Raw genomic sequence first — 18,887 nt, 5'->3', positions numbered from 1 at the left:
AGAACTGAAAATAGGCATTGAAAGTGCAAACAGCCCAGTGTCCAGTGGCTGATCTGGTTGCTGGCAGATTCACAGGAGAAGGAGAAAGAATAAAGGAAAAGGGATGGTGCCAGTGTACATCATGATGATGATGATGCCCCAGTGTGAGTTCTGTATGCACAGTGCCTCCCTCCAAAATAAATAAATAAATACATACATACATAAAAAGGAAGGGGGCACTTCAAAATACTCTGCGATGCAGCATAAGAAGAGACTCAGGAAACTTCAGTGCTCGCATGTAAGCTCTTAAGCTCTAAAGAAGCCCTTGAATCTGAGGGGCCCTTCCGCCAAAGGCAAAATAGTAATAGAAGCCCGGTTTTCAAACCACTTTCACAACTGTTTGCAAGTGGATTTTGCTATTCCACACAGCTTCAAAGAGCACTGAAAGCAGTTTGAAAGTGCATTATTCTGCATGTACGAAATGAGCCATAGAGAAGAAAACTGTGGCCGTAGTTCAGAAAAAAAGGATGTGATTGACCAACAGGCATCTAAGAGACCATTCCACAGGACAGTCAGGAGATGCAGGATTTTCTCAATAGCTGCAGGATAAGGTGAAATGGGACTTCACGATATGCACATTTCAAAATGGGACTCATCTGCTAGTGCAGGAGTGGTCAGCAATGCCACATTCAACCCTTCTCCTACCAGTCTGGAAAACGTACGGTGAATGTCTTGATTCTTGTGTTGTAGCTTATATCTCCAGGCAGGCTGATCAACACCAGGCGTGCGTTGCGTCCGTTCTGCCAATGGAAAAGCACACAGGGCTAGACAGAACCCCTGCCTCTAAGGACTGAACCCTCACCTGTTTAAGCATTTTAGAATGTAAATATCCAGTGGTGGGATTCAGCAGTTTTGCACCACTTCGGCAGAACCAGTTGTTAAAATGGTGCTTGTAAACAACCAGTTGTTAAATTATCAGGGTTGGTCAATACTAAAAAAATTCGTTAAAATTCGGATTTGGGTATTTTGGGGCATAAAATGATTTGTATACCCGAATCCGAATCATAGCCAATTCGGATATGCCTGAAAATTCGGGTAAATCCGAAAAATTCGGGTCCGTTTTATTATTTTTTTGAATTTTTGGTGTTTTTACACGTTTTGGCCTGCAGGGGACGCAATTTTACAGCTAGCGGCACTAAACTTTCAGTATATCATCTGGAGACTGTCCTGATGATTCTCCCCAAGTTTGGTGCAGTTTGGTTCGGGGGGGGCAAAGTTATTGACCCTCAAAAGGGGTGCCCCATCCCCCATTGTTTCTAATGGAAGCTAACAGGAGATGGGGGCTACACATTTGAAGGTCCATAACTTTGGACCCCCTGAACCAAACTTCACCAAACAGGGAGTATCATAGGGAACAATGCAGCATATTACCCTGAAATTTTGGTGACAGTAGCTCTAAAAGTGCACCCCTCACAGTCACCCAAAGAAATTTCCCCAGATTCTGTGCTCTGTAGTGGCGGGCTGGCTGGCTCCATTGCAGCCAAAGGGAAAATTCTGTGGAAGGAGGGCAATGGAGTGCACATTTCTCGTAGGTAAACCCACACAAAACTTTCAAGGTGTCTTCAGGAGAGTCTCTTCATGACACCATCCAGGTTCCCAGTGACCCGTTGCTTCAAGGGGTTCAATGTTATGTGTAGGGTCCATCTCCCACTGCCCCCATAGGCCAAAGTTCCTCAAACCTGGATGGTGTCGGTTCAGAAACGCTCCTGAAGATACCCTGACAACTTTATTGACTGTATCTTGATAAATGTGCACCCCTTACAGCCCTCCACCAGAAATTCCCCATTGACAACAATGCAGAAGTCACTGCAGAAAAAAGAATATTAGACCAAATTTTTTTAGGGTGCTTACAGAAGCGCATTTTTTAGACATATCAGCGCAAAATATCACGGTATCATCTGGGGAGGCTATCCTGACAATGCCGCACCCCAAGCCTTGGTGCAGTTTGGTTTTGAGGGGCCAAAGTTATGGACCCTCAAAATGGTAGCCACCATCTCCTTAGCTCCCATTGGAAACAATGGGGAATAGAGACCCCAAGAGGGTCCATGGCTTTGGCCCCCCTGAACCAAGCTGCACTAAACTTGGGAAGTGTCATCAGGACTGATCTCCTGATGATACCCTGAAATTCGGTGCCACTAGCTTTAAAAATTCTGGTTTTCATGTTTCCGCGGCTCCTGCACATGAAGCCTGCTGGAGTGAGTGAGCGGTGAAGGCTGCATAAACCAACATTTTTAAAGCTAGTGACCTCAAACTTTCAAAGAGTATCATCAGGAGACTGTCTTGATGATACCCCCACAGTTTGGTGCAGTTTGGTTCAGGGGAGCCAAAGTTATGGACTCTCAAAGGTGTAGCCCCCATCCCCTATCAGCTCCCATTGGAAACAATGGGGGATAGTTGCACCCCTTTTGCGAGTCCATACCTGAACCAACCTGCACCAAACTTGGTGGGCAACATCAGGACAGTCACCTGATGATACCCTGCTAATTTGGTGCTGCTACATCTCAAAATCGCGTCCTACTGCAGGCACCCCCAGAAATTTGCCCAAGATTCTTTGTTCTGCAGTGACTTAGCTGTATTTGCTGTCAATGAGGAATTTCTGGTAGAGGTCTGTGAGGTGCACATTTCTGAAGGTATGGTCTAAAACTTTCAGGGGTATCTTCAGGAGAGTCTCTAGGATATGACACCACCATCCAGGTTTGGGAGCCCACCTGCTTCAGGGGTTTGAATTCTATGGGACCCCACAAGGGGTAGGGCCCATCTCCCACTGCCCCTGAAGTAAAGTTCCCCAAACCCCTAGATAGTGTCATCCAGAGGCTCTAACTAAAGATACCCTGAAAGTTTTGTGGGTTTACCATGAAAAATGTGCACTCCACGGCCCCCTCTATCAGAAATTCCCTATTGACAACAATGCAGCTAAGTCACTGCAGAACAAAGAATCTTGTGCAAATTTCTGGGGGTGCCTGCAGGGGGTGCATTTGTAGATGTATCGGTACCAATATTTCAGTGTATCATCAGGAGACTGTCCTGATGATGCCCTCCAAGTTTGGTGCAGTTTGGTTCAGGGGGGCCAACGTTATGGACCCTAAAAAGGGTAGCCTCATCTCCTTAAGGTTCCCATTGGAAAGAATGGGGGGATAGGGACACCGCTTTTGGTGGTCCCATACCTTTTGGCCCCTAGACCAAACTTGCACCAAACTTGAGGGGTATCATCAGAGACCAGTCTCCTGATGATACCCTGACATTTTGGTGCCGATATGTTTAAAATGCGCCCCCTGCAGGCCAAAACTGTGAAAAAAACACCAAAAATAAAAACGCAATTCGGCAGTTAAGCATCCGAGATCCCATGGATTCAAGATCTAAAGTTAGGATTCGGAGAGCTCAGATTCGGCCCCTGCTCGTCCGAGATCCCGTCCCGAATCCAGTGCAGATTCAGTAAAATCCCGATTCGGACTGTCCGAATCTCCAACCCTATATAAAATTATTTGAATCCCACCACTGTAAATATCCCACTGATATAAGTGAGAGATGTCTAAGCATGTGCTTAACTCTGCCACTGCTATGAATGGAGATTGAAAGCATTTAATCCTTGTACTTTTTTCAGTTTTCAATGTGTGTTTAACAATGCAACTTAAAATGAACATGAGTATTAAACTTTCTGAGCTACTGGTAGTTCTGCTGACTGTATGATAAAAAAAGTGCTTGTATAGATCACGAGGAAGATCCTCATTCTTCTTTTTTTGTATATCCTGTTGGTAGAAGGTATGGATCCCTTCTCCCTCCATCACATGCACTGTCCCAAAGAAACACTACCTTCTCCCTGTGAGAAACATTCCTAAAACAAACAGCTCTCCTCCTATCCACCTCCACCCACAGCTCCCACACCCACAGCATTCCCCCTCCTCGTCTTTCACAATTCCCTACCCAGAACTATGGCTTTGATCCTAATTGTCTTTACTAGTTACAGAAGGTACCTTGCCTCCTGCCTCCCATTGCAGACCTCCACTTGACCCTCAAGCTGTTCCTTGGGGTTCACTGACCCTCTCCAGATACAATTTTGTTGGGTGTAGTAGGATGCACTAGGAAATGGGAACACTTCCCTTCATTTAGTTAACAACTCTTCCCCATGCCAGATAGATCCACCCTGCAGTATCTCACCCCCCAGTAAAATGTCCAATCTCATTCTCTACACATCTTCAAGCAAAGATGCTCCCTCATGTACTCAGGCACTGTTTCCATGCTAGACCTTCATCCTTTGTTTTCCGCACACTTAAAGACTCAATTCATGCCACACGCAAAATGTAGTTAGCTCCACAGTCACTATTCTTTCAGTTGTATTCATTGTTTCTGACTGCATCTCTTACTTACTGCCTCAGGGACTTGCCTCAGCAACTCACATGCTAGTATTTCCCCAACAAACCCCCACCAGTTACCAGTAGTGCTTCCATCTCCCTACGAAATGGCAGATGTCGACGGGGCCCATACAAGACCAGTTTCCTCAGGTTGCTGTGGGCGAAGTCCCTGTAGCCATTTCTGAGGATAAAGGGTAATTCATCAGACTGAGCCTCACTAGGTTGCATAATCTCATAGAGAATTACACAGAGTGAAGATTCTATGGGAAATGAACTCCTAAATCAGCACCACAGTTGAGTGTGGAGATGCACGCACTAATGTGGCATTACAGCGAATTAGGGTGTCAGACCCAGATTTGAATCTCCACTTTGCCATAAAAGCTTGCTGAGTTACCTTTAGCGCCAATCCTACACACTCCTCTGCCTATTCATACTCTCACAGGGCTGTTTCTTTAAGAATGATAAAATAGAAGAGAGGGGAGAATGTTGTAATCCACTTTGGGTCCCATTTAGGGGAGGAAAGTGGGTTATAAATGAAGCAAATAAAGAAGTCTGTGGGCTGCCGGTTGTCCTGTGGTCATAAAAAGTTAGGGGGTATAAAGGGAAGGTGAAATACTGGGTGCTATGTGGGAAGATCCTGAAAAGAAGAGTAAATGAACATTACCTTAGCTGATTCTATCAGTGATCTCCTTTTACATTTTTATCACAGATCAAAGCAAAGATGTGAACAGATAGGTTCTTCACAGCCAAAGATTTTTCTTGCAGCTCCAAGTCTGAGTGTGATATTGGGCTCCCTACGCTAAACAAGGCAGCCAGAAGGCAGCCAGAGGTGTGAGCAGCCAGCGGTGGGCTATTGCCTACAAGGGCTGAGATGTTTTGACAATAGGGCATGGACTTCTTAGCACTCTTACCTGAGAAAAAGTTGTAGTCATAGGACACTGTTGAACTGTAGGAGCCTGCCATCTTGAGCGCACAGAGTGTGACACCATTCTTTCTACAGTGGAATTCTTCCCAGTGACTGCCAATAATCAGACTGAGCCCTTTAACACCATGGCATTGACCAAGCTCCACTCTCCCAGAAAGAGGGTTACAAATGAAGGAGCAACCAAGTGTCAAGTAGGGAATCTTCTATTGCTTTCCCTAGTCCACTCAGAGTACTAGGAATGGACAGTTCTTCATGTAGCATGTCAGTCCCAAATGATGGGAGGCAAATGATACCTGAGAAAGGGCCAGTGATGTCAGAGCTGGTCTGCTGCAGGTACTTGGCGACACATGGCATCAAGGTGCTGGAGGGGAGGAAGTATCCAGTCAAAGGAGACTCCAGGGACTTGCCAGCCCCCGGGTGGCAGCTGTCCCTGCAGAGACAGAGAGAAAACATGTTGCCTTTTACAGTGTAACACACACCAAGCAAAGCAGGATAGTGCAAAATGCAACTGAGGTAGGGCAAGCCGGGCTTGCTCCTGGAGTGGAGCAAAGGTGGGTAGGAGAGGGGATGGAATGTCGATGTCCACCAAGTAGGTGAGGCAGGACCTCACAAATACATTGTTGACAGTGGGGTAAACAATGTGTGAAAGTGAGGAAGAGAATGCACAGCTGATATTGGAACTTGGGCTTAGCTTCCTCTACCATGGGATCCCATCCACAACTTAGGCTATAAAGGGGACAATCCTGAGATTTTCCTGGTACCACCACTTGAAGTAGGACAATATTGTGACCCTAGATCATATAAAATATGGTTGGTCATTTGAAAATAGCCTAAGTTTCAATCTCAGCATTATTTGCTTTCTTTTCTGTAAAAGTCCAGCAATGCTACATGAGAAAAACCCAAAGACATGCTGGTAATGTCACTACCAAAGACATGCAGCAATCTGAGGAAGCTGATCTGGGCATGTTTTTTTTAATATTCCTGGTGCAGGAACTTCACCAGTTGAAATCTCACTAGCTACTACTATACATCTAGGAGCCTATAAATGCCATCTCAGCTTTTCTTCTGGAAAAAAGGGGGGGAAAGAAATTACAGAAGAATGAAGGCTGAAGTCAATAAAATCAGTAATGTAAATTTTCAGGAATCTGGAGATTTTTTGGTTTTTCCTCACTCTGTATATCCTGTAGACCTCATAATTCCTGTTTGTTTTTTTACAGCACCATGAACTTTTACCACACTTCCGTTCCATGAGTCATCACTATGTCCTCTCCAACACAGAAGCCTCCTTTGTATAACATTTGAAATTATTCCAATTCCTTGCAGTCCATATTCTTGCTATCTTTTTTTTCATTCTAGGTCCCAGACCATACCAGTACTTACTAGAGTTGGGGTTCTCAGTGGTTTGTTTGATGACTTGGCAGTAAACTTCATCCCATAAACCTTCGTCTTTCTGCATGTCTGTACAAGAAGCGACAGAAAACGTAAGAGGTGAAAGAGACGAGATTTCCGAACATCCTCATCTCTTTCACAGAGGAAGGGAAGGGTCCCAGTGCTACTCTCTTTGCAAGGGACTGGACAAAGACTGGAGTCTACAGTGGGGGGGTTAGGTTCATCCTCTCTCTGTGATGACTGAAGCAAAATGAATGAGGAGCACTTCCTCCAAATGTGCCCAAGTTGCCATCTTTTTTCATGCAGAGCGCCATGAGTGGTTTTCTGGCATTCCCCACCTCTTCCATCAATGTCCCAACCTTCTAAGGGAGAAGAGAGTATAGTTGGAAGCCCTTTCAGCTTCCTTTCATACTTTTTTATCACCTACATGAAACTATCATCAAAAAAAATTTAAAAAAACACTGGAAAACCTGGAGTATCTCGGGTGGATATAATTCACCTCGAAGCTTGGCTCCTTGAGGTGTGGTTGATCTCCCATGAACCCTACTTCATCAGAGCTGCAAGACAGGGGACTAGCATTATTCTTGGCATCTGCTTCTAGATAAGGAAGGTAAATTATGGGGGTGTTAGAACACTGAGGCTGGATTCCTAATGCATTAGGAGGAACAAGGCAGTGAGGAAAATATGCCCTCCATTTTTTTCAGTACTGGTAAATGCAGACAATAAGACAAAGATAATAACAAAAATGTAACAAAAAAATTCTAGAATAAATGTTCATGTATCAGATGCATGTACTGGAAAAGACATATACTGTTCCTGGAAACAAAATGAAATCTCATACACGCAACCCTGGCCAAAGGAGCTGCACATAAATCTGATCTTTCTCAGGCAATAAGATCTCTCACCCATGTCCCCCCGATCAACCCAAGTAAGAGACAGCTAATGCATACTCCATGAAACTTTTTTGCAGCCAGCTCATTCATTTCTCTGTCAAGGAGCCAGAACAGCAGCTGTATTCCTGGATTGGTACCTGTGGGGTCCAAGGAATACAGGAAAGAAAACAAGAGAGTGGCATGATGGAAAAAAACCCCAAGGTGGTGGACAATACAAGATAAGAAACCTCAGAACAGCAGTAGAGAGGGAAGGTGGGCTTTTGTTGAGGAGTGCACCAAGCTGAATCAAAAAACATCAGCACTGGATACCCAAAAAACCTGTTCATCAGTCATCTTCCAACCATCCCCATCTTAAGAAACAACCTCTCCCTCCTTCTGATTTCCACCTTAGTATATGCTGGACTAAGAGGTAAGGGTTCTTCTGGTCAGCGTTTGTCCCCTTCCATTCTAGCCTAGCAGGGAAACAGATAGTGAGGGATGTCACCAAAAAAAGGAATTAAGAATGCTGGAATAAGAGACGGCTCCCCATGATGCTTTCCAAGCTCTGGTATTCAACAATTCTTTACCTGTAATGGTCCATTGACGACCAGTAGGCCCATGTAGTTGTGTAACAAGAAAACAAGAAAAGGCCTTTGCCAGAACAACTGCGAAGTTGAAATTCTAATACTTTTAAAAAACAATTTGCATTTCTTCCACACAGTTGCCAGAGAAATGTCAAAACAAAACTTTCTGAAGTGCAGATGGAGTCTCAGGAATAAATGCGCGCACCATGGAAAATAAGGGCATCTCTTTGGTTGGAGTATATTTAACTGGCATTTGCCAGCGACACTAAAAATGTTAAGACCGGAGTCTAAATTACAGCTGCCCACATTACAGATCACTTGAAGGTTCTCTTCAGGAGGCACTTACTGGGGGTAAATGGGGCCTGGGGGGTGAGACAAATTGTCTCCGAATGCCCCCTGCCCAGGGTGGGGTTCCACCCCCCCTCACTGCCTGCCGAAAGCACCCTCAACCCTGCCTATGTCAAGCTGACGCACATGATGGGCGCAGGGCCCCTCAAAGACGAGGAAGTCCTTGCCCGACTCAAGCGTCTCCAAGTGCCCTCGACCCTGCCCAAGTCATCATCGCCATGGGCAGGAGTCTAGGGTGCCCAGCTTCCCACCTCAGTCTCCGTCCCTGCCAGCTGGGCTCCCCAGCCCGGCAGCCAGCCAAGTCCCTTCCTGCCCTCCCCTCTCAGGTAGGCCAGAAGAGACTGCAGTCCCCTGCCCTGGAGAGGTGCTTTTAAAAGCACTGGGGCTGGGGTGCAGGGCTTGGGGAGGCACTGGTACTCCAGCAGCTCCCCCCCCATGCTGGGGAGCAATCTCACTTGCTGCCTGAGTTGTTTGCTTTCACGGCTACAGGATGGCTCCCACCCTCTTCCAAGGGAGGCTAGGGAGGGCAGGAGCCAGCCTACCACAAGTGCAGCACATGCCCGAAGTCAACCACTACTGAGCCCCTGCCCCTGAGCTCCGGCCTCCCCCCAGCCTCCCAGCTGGCTCCCATAATTGGGGAGCCAAAGGGGGGGCGCTGGGAGCCAGGGGGCCAGTCATGCCACCCTGAAGCCATTTAGATCCATGCACGCCACTGCATGGAGGTTAGGGGTTTTCAAAGCTCTTACTGAAGGACATACACGCTTCAGGAACACCTCTTCAGAGCAGCTCCCTTCCTGGGAGGGGCAGTCCAATATAAAATTGATGGAACCTTATGAAAACAAAAAAATCTTACTTGAGCAAAATCTCCTTACTACTTACTCACATAGAGATCATGAGTGCTCCCCTCTCTATCCACTAGGAGGAAGCTTTTTTTTTTAACAGGAAGAAAAGAATTGATTGTAGGCGAAGGCCTAGAGGGACCAAGGTGAGCAAAAGAAAGCACCCCTTAATGAGTTTGAACTACTGGTTGGCACCAATTTGGCAGACCCTGGGTAAACCCTTTCTCAGGTGAGCAGTTCCATGACAAGCGGAATGGTAAACTTATCATATGAAGATCCTGCCCAACCTCCTCAATATTAGAAGCTTGTCCGCCAATGTTTATCAGTATCAAGATTGTACAGCCTCTGCCACATGATGGTTGCCACACAGAGAGCAATGTTTCACAAAATGCCAGAAAACGAATCTTTGAATTGTACATTACTTACATGGAATGGAGGCTTCCCAGAAAGTGCAGCATGGCAAACTCTAGCATAGTGTAGTGGCAGACATTGGAAGAGGAGAAGTGCTGTTAGTAGTGGTGAATTAACAGAGATGTCCTGGACTTCAAGGCTGGAGTGTGGAGACTCTGAAGAAGCAGTAAAATAAATCTCTTCAGGAGGAAATACCATGTCAGGTCAGAGTGCAAAAGGATTCCTTGTTCGTTATTACCCATATGCCCTGCTAATTTAGGTGACATGATATCAACAAGAAGGCTCTTCTCTCAGCTAGAGGGGGTGAATGTTATACCTATAACTATATTTTTGTCTTACACCATCTGTGATGGACTGCTGAAGAAAGGAGTTAATTTTTAAAGTGCAGTTCTGACAGAGAAAAAAAGGAATGTAAGGGAGTTAAACCCAGAGCTCCACCTGAGTTGGGCTGGCTGCTGCTGCAACTGGCATCTACCTAAAAAAGACCAGAGGGGTGGGTGGAGTGTTCGTGGAAGGAGACTGAAAGGAGAGAGGCAGAGAGAAAGGCTCATTCCAAGCACATGCAGAATAATGCACTTTCAAAACTGTTTTTTCAGTGCTCTTTCAAGCTGTCGCGGAATAGCAAAACCCACTTGCAAAACAGTTGTGAAAGTGGTTTGAAAACGCGATATTATTTCTTATGCGTGTCTTGCGGAAGGGGCCAAAGAGAGCTTTCCCTGCTTAAGAAGATGTATAGCCAGTTTTAGTGAAGGACTGAGAAAGAGGCCAGGCTGTGTGTGATACCTGAGCCGTGGTCCAAAGGGAAACATCATCACAAAGGCAATATTTATAACACAGTTTAAGGGCTTGGTTATAGGTCTCTCTGCGGAGAAAGCACCTAGATACAGGACAGTGAAGTCTCTGAGGGGTGTGTGCTTATTTAAATAACAAGAATTGTCAGGAGTGGGTTCCAGGTGGAAGACCCTCAGAACCTGCTCTGTGAAGCCCATAGTGCAATGCCTCCTCCTTTGAGTGGAAGGGAGCAGGATATTTGAGTATTTGTAAAGAAGATCTATGAAAAGAAAGATTTTTTTTTCCTGAAGAAAAGTAGTTTAGTAGGAAGGGAAGTTATATTAAAACTGGAGTCAAAGAACTGTCTGAAACAACTAAAAGGTTGATCAAAGTATTCCTGCTGCCTAAGAAAAAAGAAAGCCCACAACTATCTACTGAAACTTATATTCTCTTGTAAAATCTGTGAAATAAACATGTCCAGCTTTATTTACTTGTTAATAATCCTCAAGGAGCCGATTTGAGAGTGCCCAATCCAGCCTGGATAAAGATAGCCAGTTTTGGAGGGAAAAGTAAAATCCCCCCACCAAGAGCTAATATCACTATTCCCTCCAGAGGTGGCAGCTTGAGATAAGCCATGACAGGATCTCCAGAAGAGCTTTAGCTGTGTGCCTGCTCGCTCTCCGGCTCTAGGGGCCACCTTTACAGTGATCATATTACACCATCCCAGTGTTGAGTACCACACTGTACTATCAGATTTGCAGGTTAATTAATAACTTTATATGTCTGCACATGTGTGAGCTCAAAACCAGATCACCGACTAAAGATCACAGGATTTGTAATTTAGAAAAAAACCACAAATTACCGTATATACTCATATATAAGAGTCGTGGGGCTTTCAGCACATTCTTTGTGCTGAGAGAAGCCCCCCCTCGAATTCTATACACCCGGAGTCAAGGTGTATTTTTTTAAAAAAATATTTTAGGGTTTTTTTTTCTTTGCTCGGCCGCCAGGGGCACACAGTTCTTTAGGCTAGCGGCACCAACATTTCAAGGGGTATCTTCAGGTGACACTCCTGATGATACCAGCTAAGTTTGGTAAAGTTTGGTTCAGGGGGTCCAAAGTTATGGACCCCCCCAAAGGGAACAACCCCATCCCCCATTGTTTCCAATGGGGAGCTAATAGTAGATGGGGGATACATCTTGGAGGAGTCCATAACTTTGGACCCCTTGACCCAAACTTAATCTAAACTTGGGTGGTATCATCAGGATAATCTCTTTGTTGATACCAGCCAGAAGTTTAGAATGATGTCATTTGGTTCAGGGGGTCCAAAGTTAAGGATCCCCAAAGTCGTGTGTCTCCCATCCCCCATTGTTTCCTGCAATGGGAGCTTAATAGTAGATGGAGCGCTACCCTTTTTGAGGATACATAAGTTTGGACCCCTGAACCAAACTTCACACTAGAACCTGGAGTGGTATCATCAGGAGGGTCTCCTGAAGATACTTTGAAATGTTGAGTACTGCTAACATAAAGCATTCCTCTCCCTTGACTTAGGTTGTGGGAATGTCCCTTCTGGAAATGAAGCACCTGCAAGCATGTGCAATTTTAAAAACATGTACACTAAAAAAATAATACTGAACTATTCTTTTTTAAAAGCCCAGGAGTAGTTTTGAGTCACAGTGAACAGGCATGTTCATTCCAGTTTTTATACTGTAAGATCCATTGTTTAAAACCCTTCCTTACAAAAAAGCTAAGGTTTTTGTACTTTTTTAAAGTTATTGTTGATACCATACTGTTTTTCTTTGAAATAAATATTCAAAACATTTAACCTACTGAGTGCCTCAATTAAATGCTTGAATTTTTATTGGTATCTTTTTTTTTTATTTTTTGAAATTTACCAGTAGCTGCTGCATTTCCCACCCTCGATTTCTTGCCTACGCGAGTCACTAAGTTTTTCCCAGTTTTTGTGGTAAGAATTTAGGTGCCTCCTAACTTCTATACGCGAGTATATCACGGGTACCTCATGTTCACAGCCCCAGACTGCAGCAGATGATGAAGCTGTCGTTCTTATGTAGGGAGGGAGAGGCAATTTAATCCCTTCCTAATTTTGCTTGGATTTTGCTAACTGAAACTAAAGGTGTTAGAATTGCAAAGCACAATATGTGAGGATTTTTTTCACTTTAAAAATCCTAATAACCATATTAGAGAGCCTGGTTTTGAGTAATGAAGCCAAGGGAAAGATGCAGGCTAATTAGAGTTAAGCAATCTGTGTTCCAAACTGAAGAGCAGAATGGCAGCTACTTTCAGAAGACCACCTATGACAGACAAAGAGTAAGAGATGGGAGGTTTTGGCAACATCAGATAATATCCCCAATACAAGCTCTTTAAAACTTGGGCTAGGCACAGGGGAGTAAACCCGGAGTCTAGTCGTGGTAAGGGTTTTCTCGGGCTGTGTGGCAGTGGTCTGGTGGATCTTGTTCCTAACGTTTCACCTGCATCTGTGGCTGGCATCTTCAGTAAAGTGTATCACAGGGGAAGTCTGCTACACTGTAGTACACTAGAATTGGATCCAGTCAGCTTTTTCATTCACTCACCTAATTCCTTGGTCCCATGTGACCTTTGTCCATATCGATCTCATGGTCCCCAGCGCATAACCTTGCTTTTGGGAGTCAAAAAAAGATCCCTCCCTCCCTTTTCACCAGGGGAAAAAACTCAGATTATATTTGCTGGCCGATTTGCAACATGAACACCCCTGGAACGTTAGGAGCATTTTGTGGGTAAGTGGTAGGATAATGAAGTTGTTGTTTAGAAGAGGGTGGGGTATATACCTCATTTTAGTGTTTCTCAGACCATTTTAGACTTTCAAAACAGGATAAAATTATCCACAAAGTTCAAACACTATTGCTGAATAGAAACTCCATAGATTATATTCCAGATGTATAATACCTTAGTAGAATTGATCACCTGCTGGGAGACAGAGAGAAAGACTAAGGGGCAAAGAGCCCTTAAAATGACCAAATGTAAAGATGAAAGGACAGAGTTTGATAAGTTGACACAATTTTTTCATTATACCTCAGCATCAAGGAACCTCAGCTGTAAATCAGTTATATGTGCCTCAAAAAAAAAATTAAATACACTGGACTGGGGAGGCTGAGACATGGTATAAATCAAAAGGTAGTTTTGATCTTGGTAACATGTCTAGGAAGAACACAGATTTTAAATATGTGGTGATTATGCCCCAAAACCTTTGAGATGGTAAGACATGGCTAAAATATTTTCTCTCATTATTTAGAGACTCATACATGCTTAGCTTAGCTTCAGCCAAGGTGGCTGTATTAGATGCCCTCCAACCAAAACCCCAGATCCAGTAATCTCACATAGGCTCCAGAAGGATCTCAAAACTCCCCACCTTTATCGCGTGTATATTTTCAATGTATATGGCCCTATAAAAGAGAGGTTATTTTATAATAATTTTATTGATGGCAGCAGGTTACTAGATTACTGGAACTACTGAAACAGGAGGAAAATATAACAAAAACCTGTCATACAGCTGGCTGAAACAACCAAGAGGAAATGAATTTTTTATATATATGCTAACTGGCATTTACAGACTGTCAACAATATTATATATGTATCTTAAGTTAAGAGCAATAACAACAAAATGGCCACACTCTGCAACACATATTTAAAGATTTTTGTACAACAAATTCTGGAAACATTACAAACACATTTGCTGCTAACTAATATTATTTTCTTCAGTCTTTACAGGGGCCCAGAGCTATTCAATCTATAATGATTATGCCAAATGTTGTATGGTATACATTTCTATATCTATCTAATAAAGAAAGCAAAATTATTGTTAACCCTTTAGTAGATTAAGCACTGAGGTCACTTCAAGAAATCCTCAATTGCAGTTCTGCCTTTTTCCCTCTTTATTATTGAATTGCCTTAATGTTATTTTGTTAGTATGATGATCAATAGAAAACAAAAATGTGGAGAGGAGGACCAACATGCTTTCCCTCCAGAAAAAAATCCCATTCCAGCAGGCTCCTCACTGTACCTGCTGAATCCTCTTGCAAACCCAACTCTGTCCATGCAGCTGTGTCAGATCCACGGGCCCTTCTACCTGTCAGATAGCCTTCAGCATGGTGAATTATTCAATAATCCATCGGCAGATGCCTCAGACTTCCTCACCTTCTTGCTGCCTCTTGACCTCTTTCCCTGTCTGTTCAGATGGAGGTTGAGGTAATCAGGAGCTGCCACTTGCTGAACCAAGCTGGAAGGGAAGAGGCCAGAGCTGACCTCACCAAGGGAACCCGAGACTGCCAGCCTATAGAGGGGAAGAGGCAGAAGCTCAAGTGTAAAAACCCTGGGCTCAGTTCAGCAACCCATGGGCCAAAGGACTGCAAATCTTTTCCACGTCCCCCTCGTCATTCCTTTCTGACCCCAGGTAAAAGCTTAGTTCCCAGAGTCACGCCTTTTTTTACTAATAGAAATCTGGATTCAACCAAACTGGATTAAATAATAAAAGATGTTTCTCTTCTCAATACTCATCTTCTACCTAAGTTGTCCCAGCAGCCTTCATTTTCCTCAGGTTATCATCCACACACATATTTTAAATGAAATGTAAATACGCTCTGTGACTTCTGTGTATTGATGCTTGAAGAAGAAGGAGGTTTGGATTTATACCCTGCTTTTTTCTCTTTTTTGTAAAGAAAGGGAGGGAGCTTACAAGAGCTCCTTTCCCATCCCTCTCCCCACACAACAGACATATATGTAATTGCCATATATGAAATGCCAATGACAGGATGCAATAATCAGTCAGGATCTCAGGACACAGGAATAGAATTCCATTACCTGGCTCCAGTCCATTCATGGGCAAGGTGCAGTCGGATAAAACCTCACCTTTCTTTGAAGCTGCAGAGGCTCTTGTCATCTGTCACGTGAAGGGCTATGCAGAGCAATGACAAAGTTGGAGTCCTTTGATGGTTGGGAAAAGGAAGAAGAGTGTCATAAAAGAGTTGTAGTCATTCTAATGATGGCACTGCGTTGCCCAGCCTGGGTTTTACTCGTGCCCAAAGGTAACAGGAAGGAAACTCAGACTTGAACAATGCTCTCCACCCGTTTCAATTCATGGAGGAAGAGCTCCACCATGGCTTTGATCTGCCTAGCGCCTTCTTGGAGAATGAAGGATGAGTTGCTTGCTTTTCAAAGAAAACTGAATGATGTTCTGGCCAACCAGGTCCAAGGACAACACTTCTGCATAACTACAAAAAAAAGAAAAAAAAAATGCAGTTCACATTTGGAAATGTTCAGAGGCAGCCATCTCACTGTGCACCTTGATCTCTCTTAGCCAGAATCATCTGAGGGCAACAAACACCCATCTGGCACACATATGTGTAGCAGCACGGTGGGGGGAGGCATGAGGGGCACTGGAGCCCTGAGTACCACTTTTGGCAGGTCACATGAGGAGCAGCACCATTCCTGCCCCATGCCTCCCTTTGCAACTAAAATGCCCCAGCCCAAACTCCTGCCATGGAGTTTGGAGTAGAGATTAGGCCAGTCACGATGCTAGACTTGGCTGAGGTGCAGTACAAACATTAAAAACATTAAACACAAGGTTTATAAGCTACTAAAACAAAGGGGAAATGAAGGGAAACTCACCAATGGGAGTAGAGAGATGTGCCACTATAGCCATAAACAGCAGGACATAACTGCATGGGGAACTTGCCAGGCTACCTCAGCACTGGTTAGTTAAATTTAATACACCAACTACCCAAAAAACATAAGCAAGAGAACTAATAAAATGATAAAATTCACCTCTCAGTCCTAAAATGCTCGGTTACATCCCAAGAATTAAATAGCAGATACCAGTGAAAGCGAACTGCCTGCCTGTATGGGACAAAGTGGGCAGTTGCCCACAGGGCACTTGCTTCGTGGCGGGCGCTAAAAAAATGCAGGTTTGTTTGTGGTTTTTTCTGGTATTTTTAGTGGGTTTTTTGGAGTTTTGGCCTGCAGGGGGGGCCCTTGAGTTTTTTGTAGGCAAAGCAGCACCAAAATTACCAAAGATTTTTTCTGGAGATCTCTCCTGATGATATCACCTTAGGTTTGGCGAGGTGAGGGGTTTGGTTCAGGGAGTCCCAGGTTATGGACTCCCAAAGGGAGTGCCCCCATCCCCCACTGTGTTTTTTTTTCCAATGAGGAGCTAATACTAGGAGATGGGAGCTACACCTTTGAGGGTCCATAACTTTGGACCCCCCCCTAAAAGAACTTCACTCAGAACCTGGGTCTATTATCATCAGTGAGGCCTCTTCTCACGAAGATAATCTGAAATTTTGAATTGCTGCTATCTTTAATAATTGCACCCCTGACAGCACAGTGCACCCCCTAAATTTTCTGAGATTCTCTCCTTTTTTAAATCCACCCCTTCCTGCCAATGCTTGTTTTCTTTTCTTTCTTTTTATTCTCTCATGTGATGATGATGATTTAGAAATGACCTGGTGGAAATAAATCATTGTTTGGTCGCTAATGGTGGGGGAGGTGTGGTCGCCCATGGGGGCATCAGAAACTCAGAGCTCTTTGCCCAGGGGTCCAGTTTGCCTAGGTACACCACTGCTAGCAGATACACATTACAACTTACAATGCAAATTTTAAAAGAATTAGAGATATTCTGAATGGCTTAAAATGATTTAAAATTATACCCCAAAAATATTCAGTTCCCACTTAATCCCGCAGCATGACATGAGTTTTTTTGTACCTTACACTAACTATTGCACAATACTTATAGCAACCTGGCTATAAAAAGATGAACAAAGAATTTCCACCAAATAGCAGCACATTAATCTGACTTTCTTCTGAGCTTCCAGGGAAATTTCGTTCAGAAGAAAGGCAGCACTAAACTTGTGAGCAGGTTACATTGTAAAAAGGGACACCTCAAAAAAACATGCTTCCTATTTCCCCTTACTTACCTGGGACTTACATCTGCCCCCTCAACATGTCTTTTTTGAATTGACAACACAATCCCTAACATGAACACCCTCCTATGGCTCTTGGATTTCCAGAAAGGGAAAGTAGGCAGCCAAAGCAAGAATATCATCGACAACTTAGGAGGTGCCATGGAACACTCGAAGTGATCCTCAAAATACCTCAGCGCATGAGTTCTTCCCATCATAGAGCTCAGACATTTTAGATGTGATTTAACAAGCTGCACAATCTGTTTGGGCCCAGTGCATGCCTATACACCAGCAATATTGGGGAGATAGTAGTGAGTGGCGAACCTATGGCACTCCAGGGCGTGTTCATGGACCACAATTCCCATCAACCCCTGCCAGCATGGCCAATTGGGATGTGGGAATTGTAGTCTACTGAACATCTGGAGTGCCATAGGTTCGCTCATCACAAGGTATAGACCCTGGTCACTAAAATTGCTGAACCCGGGATGAGCTATTTTAAGAACAGGTAGTTGGCACCACAATGAAGCGGTAGCTGTAACAGCTGGAGTCCAGCTTAAAAAAATATTGGGAAGTTACACAAAATGTTAAGTGGTTTCTAAGCCATGCATGCTCCTAATGAGGGAGCCAGCTATTTTTTGAACGAGTGTTCCCTACAGACAAAAAGGAGATCCTCCTCGGTTCTTCTGGGAGAACCTCCTACTCTGAAGTTGCAGAACTGGCTGTTTGCTTTCGGGAAGAAGCAAGTGGAAGCCAGGAAACACATCAGCAGCAGGGAACCATGGTGTCTTTGAGCACCTTACAGTGGGGAATCACAGCTATAGTCCTTAATGAGGTTATGTGGTAGTTGCCTGCTGCAATGGAAACCGCAGCAGCGCCTCCCCCCTGAACTCAGAAAGCAGTGCCACCCCCCTTCAAGAATGCATTTTATTGCCTCTCACCTGTAGCTGCAAAGGATTTCCAGCTGCTCCAGGGATGTTGTTGGCTGCTTTTATCTCCTCTCAACAGCCGCGAGGCCCCAGTGAGAAACACTCAAGAATTTGGACATCGCTCCCATTTTCTCCCCTGTCAAAAGAAAAAAACTCAAAATGGCTGATGGCCAGTCTCTGCCTATAGCACATGTATCAGAGGGCAGCTTTAGGTCAGCGTGATGACAAGCTTAGATGGAATCTAAGCATTTTGGCAGCAGCTGTGACCCAGTGCTGTGCCTGTTTGTCTTAGGAAGCAGAAGTGGTGAGAGAAGGGGAGGGAACCCTGGAGCAGAGGTATATCTAGGGAAAAATGTAGCCCGGGTGCAAAATCTGAGTTTTCTGCCCTGCCTCCTGCTGCTTATACGCGGCCGTCCTCCCTCACCACATTAGCGACCAAAACAACTTTTTTTTTGCACCAGGTCATCTCCAAAGTCACCATCAC

The 18,887-nt window shown here is 44.4% G+C and overlaps 1 long non-coding RNA gene across 1 annotated transcript; it reads left to right on the top strand.

Annotated features, from left to right (window-relative positions):
* Positions 1–1,312: 1,312 nt before the first annotated feature.
* Positions 1,313–12,130, top strand: LOC125442062. Its single transcript, XR_007245934.1, has 2 exons — positions 1,313–1,381; positions 11,997–12,130. It is a non-coding gene; the product is annotated as an uncharacterized LOC125442062 (long non-coding RNA).
* The last annotated feature ends 6,757 nt before the right edge of the window (positions 12,131–18,887 follow it).

The sequence above is a fragment of the Sphaerodactylus townsendi genome, linkage group LG12, assembly GCF_021028975.2.
Source record: "Sphaerodactylus townsendi isolate TG3544 linkage group LG12, MPM_Stown_v2.3, whole genome shotgun sequence".
In the NCBI taxonomy this organism is placed as follows: Eukaryota; Metazoa; Chordata; class Lepidosauria; order Squamata; family Sphaerodactylidae; genus Sphaerodactylus; species Sphaerodactylus townsendi.
The sequence above is the reverse complement of the archived record's forward strand: the minus strand, read 5'-3'. Positions and strand labels throughout refer to the sequence as shown.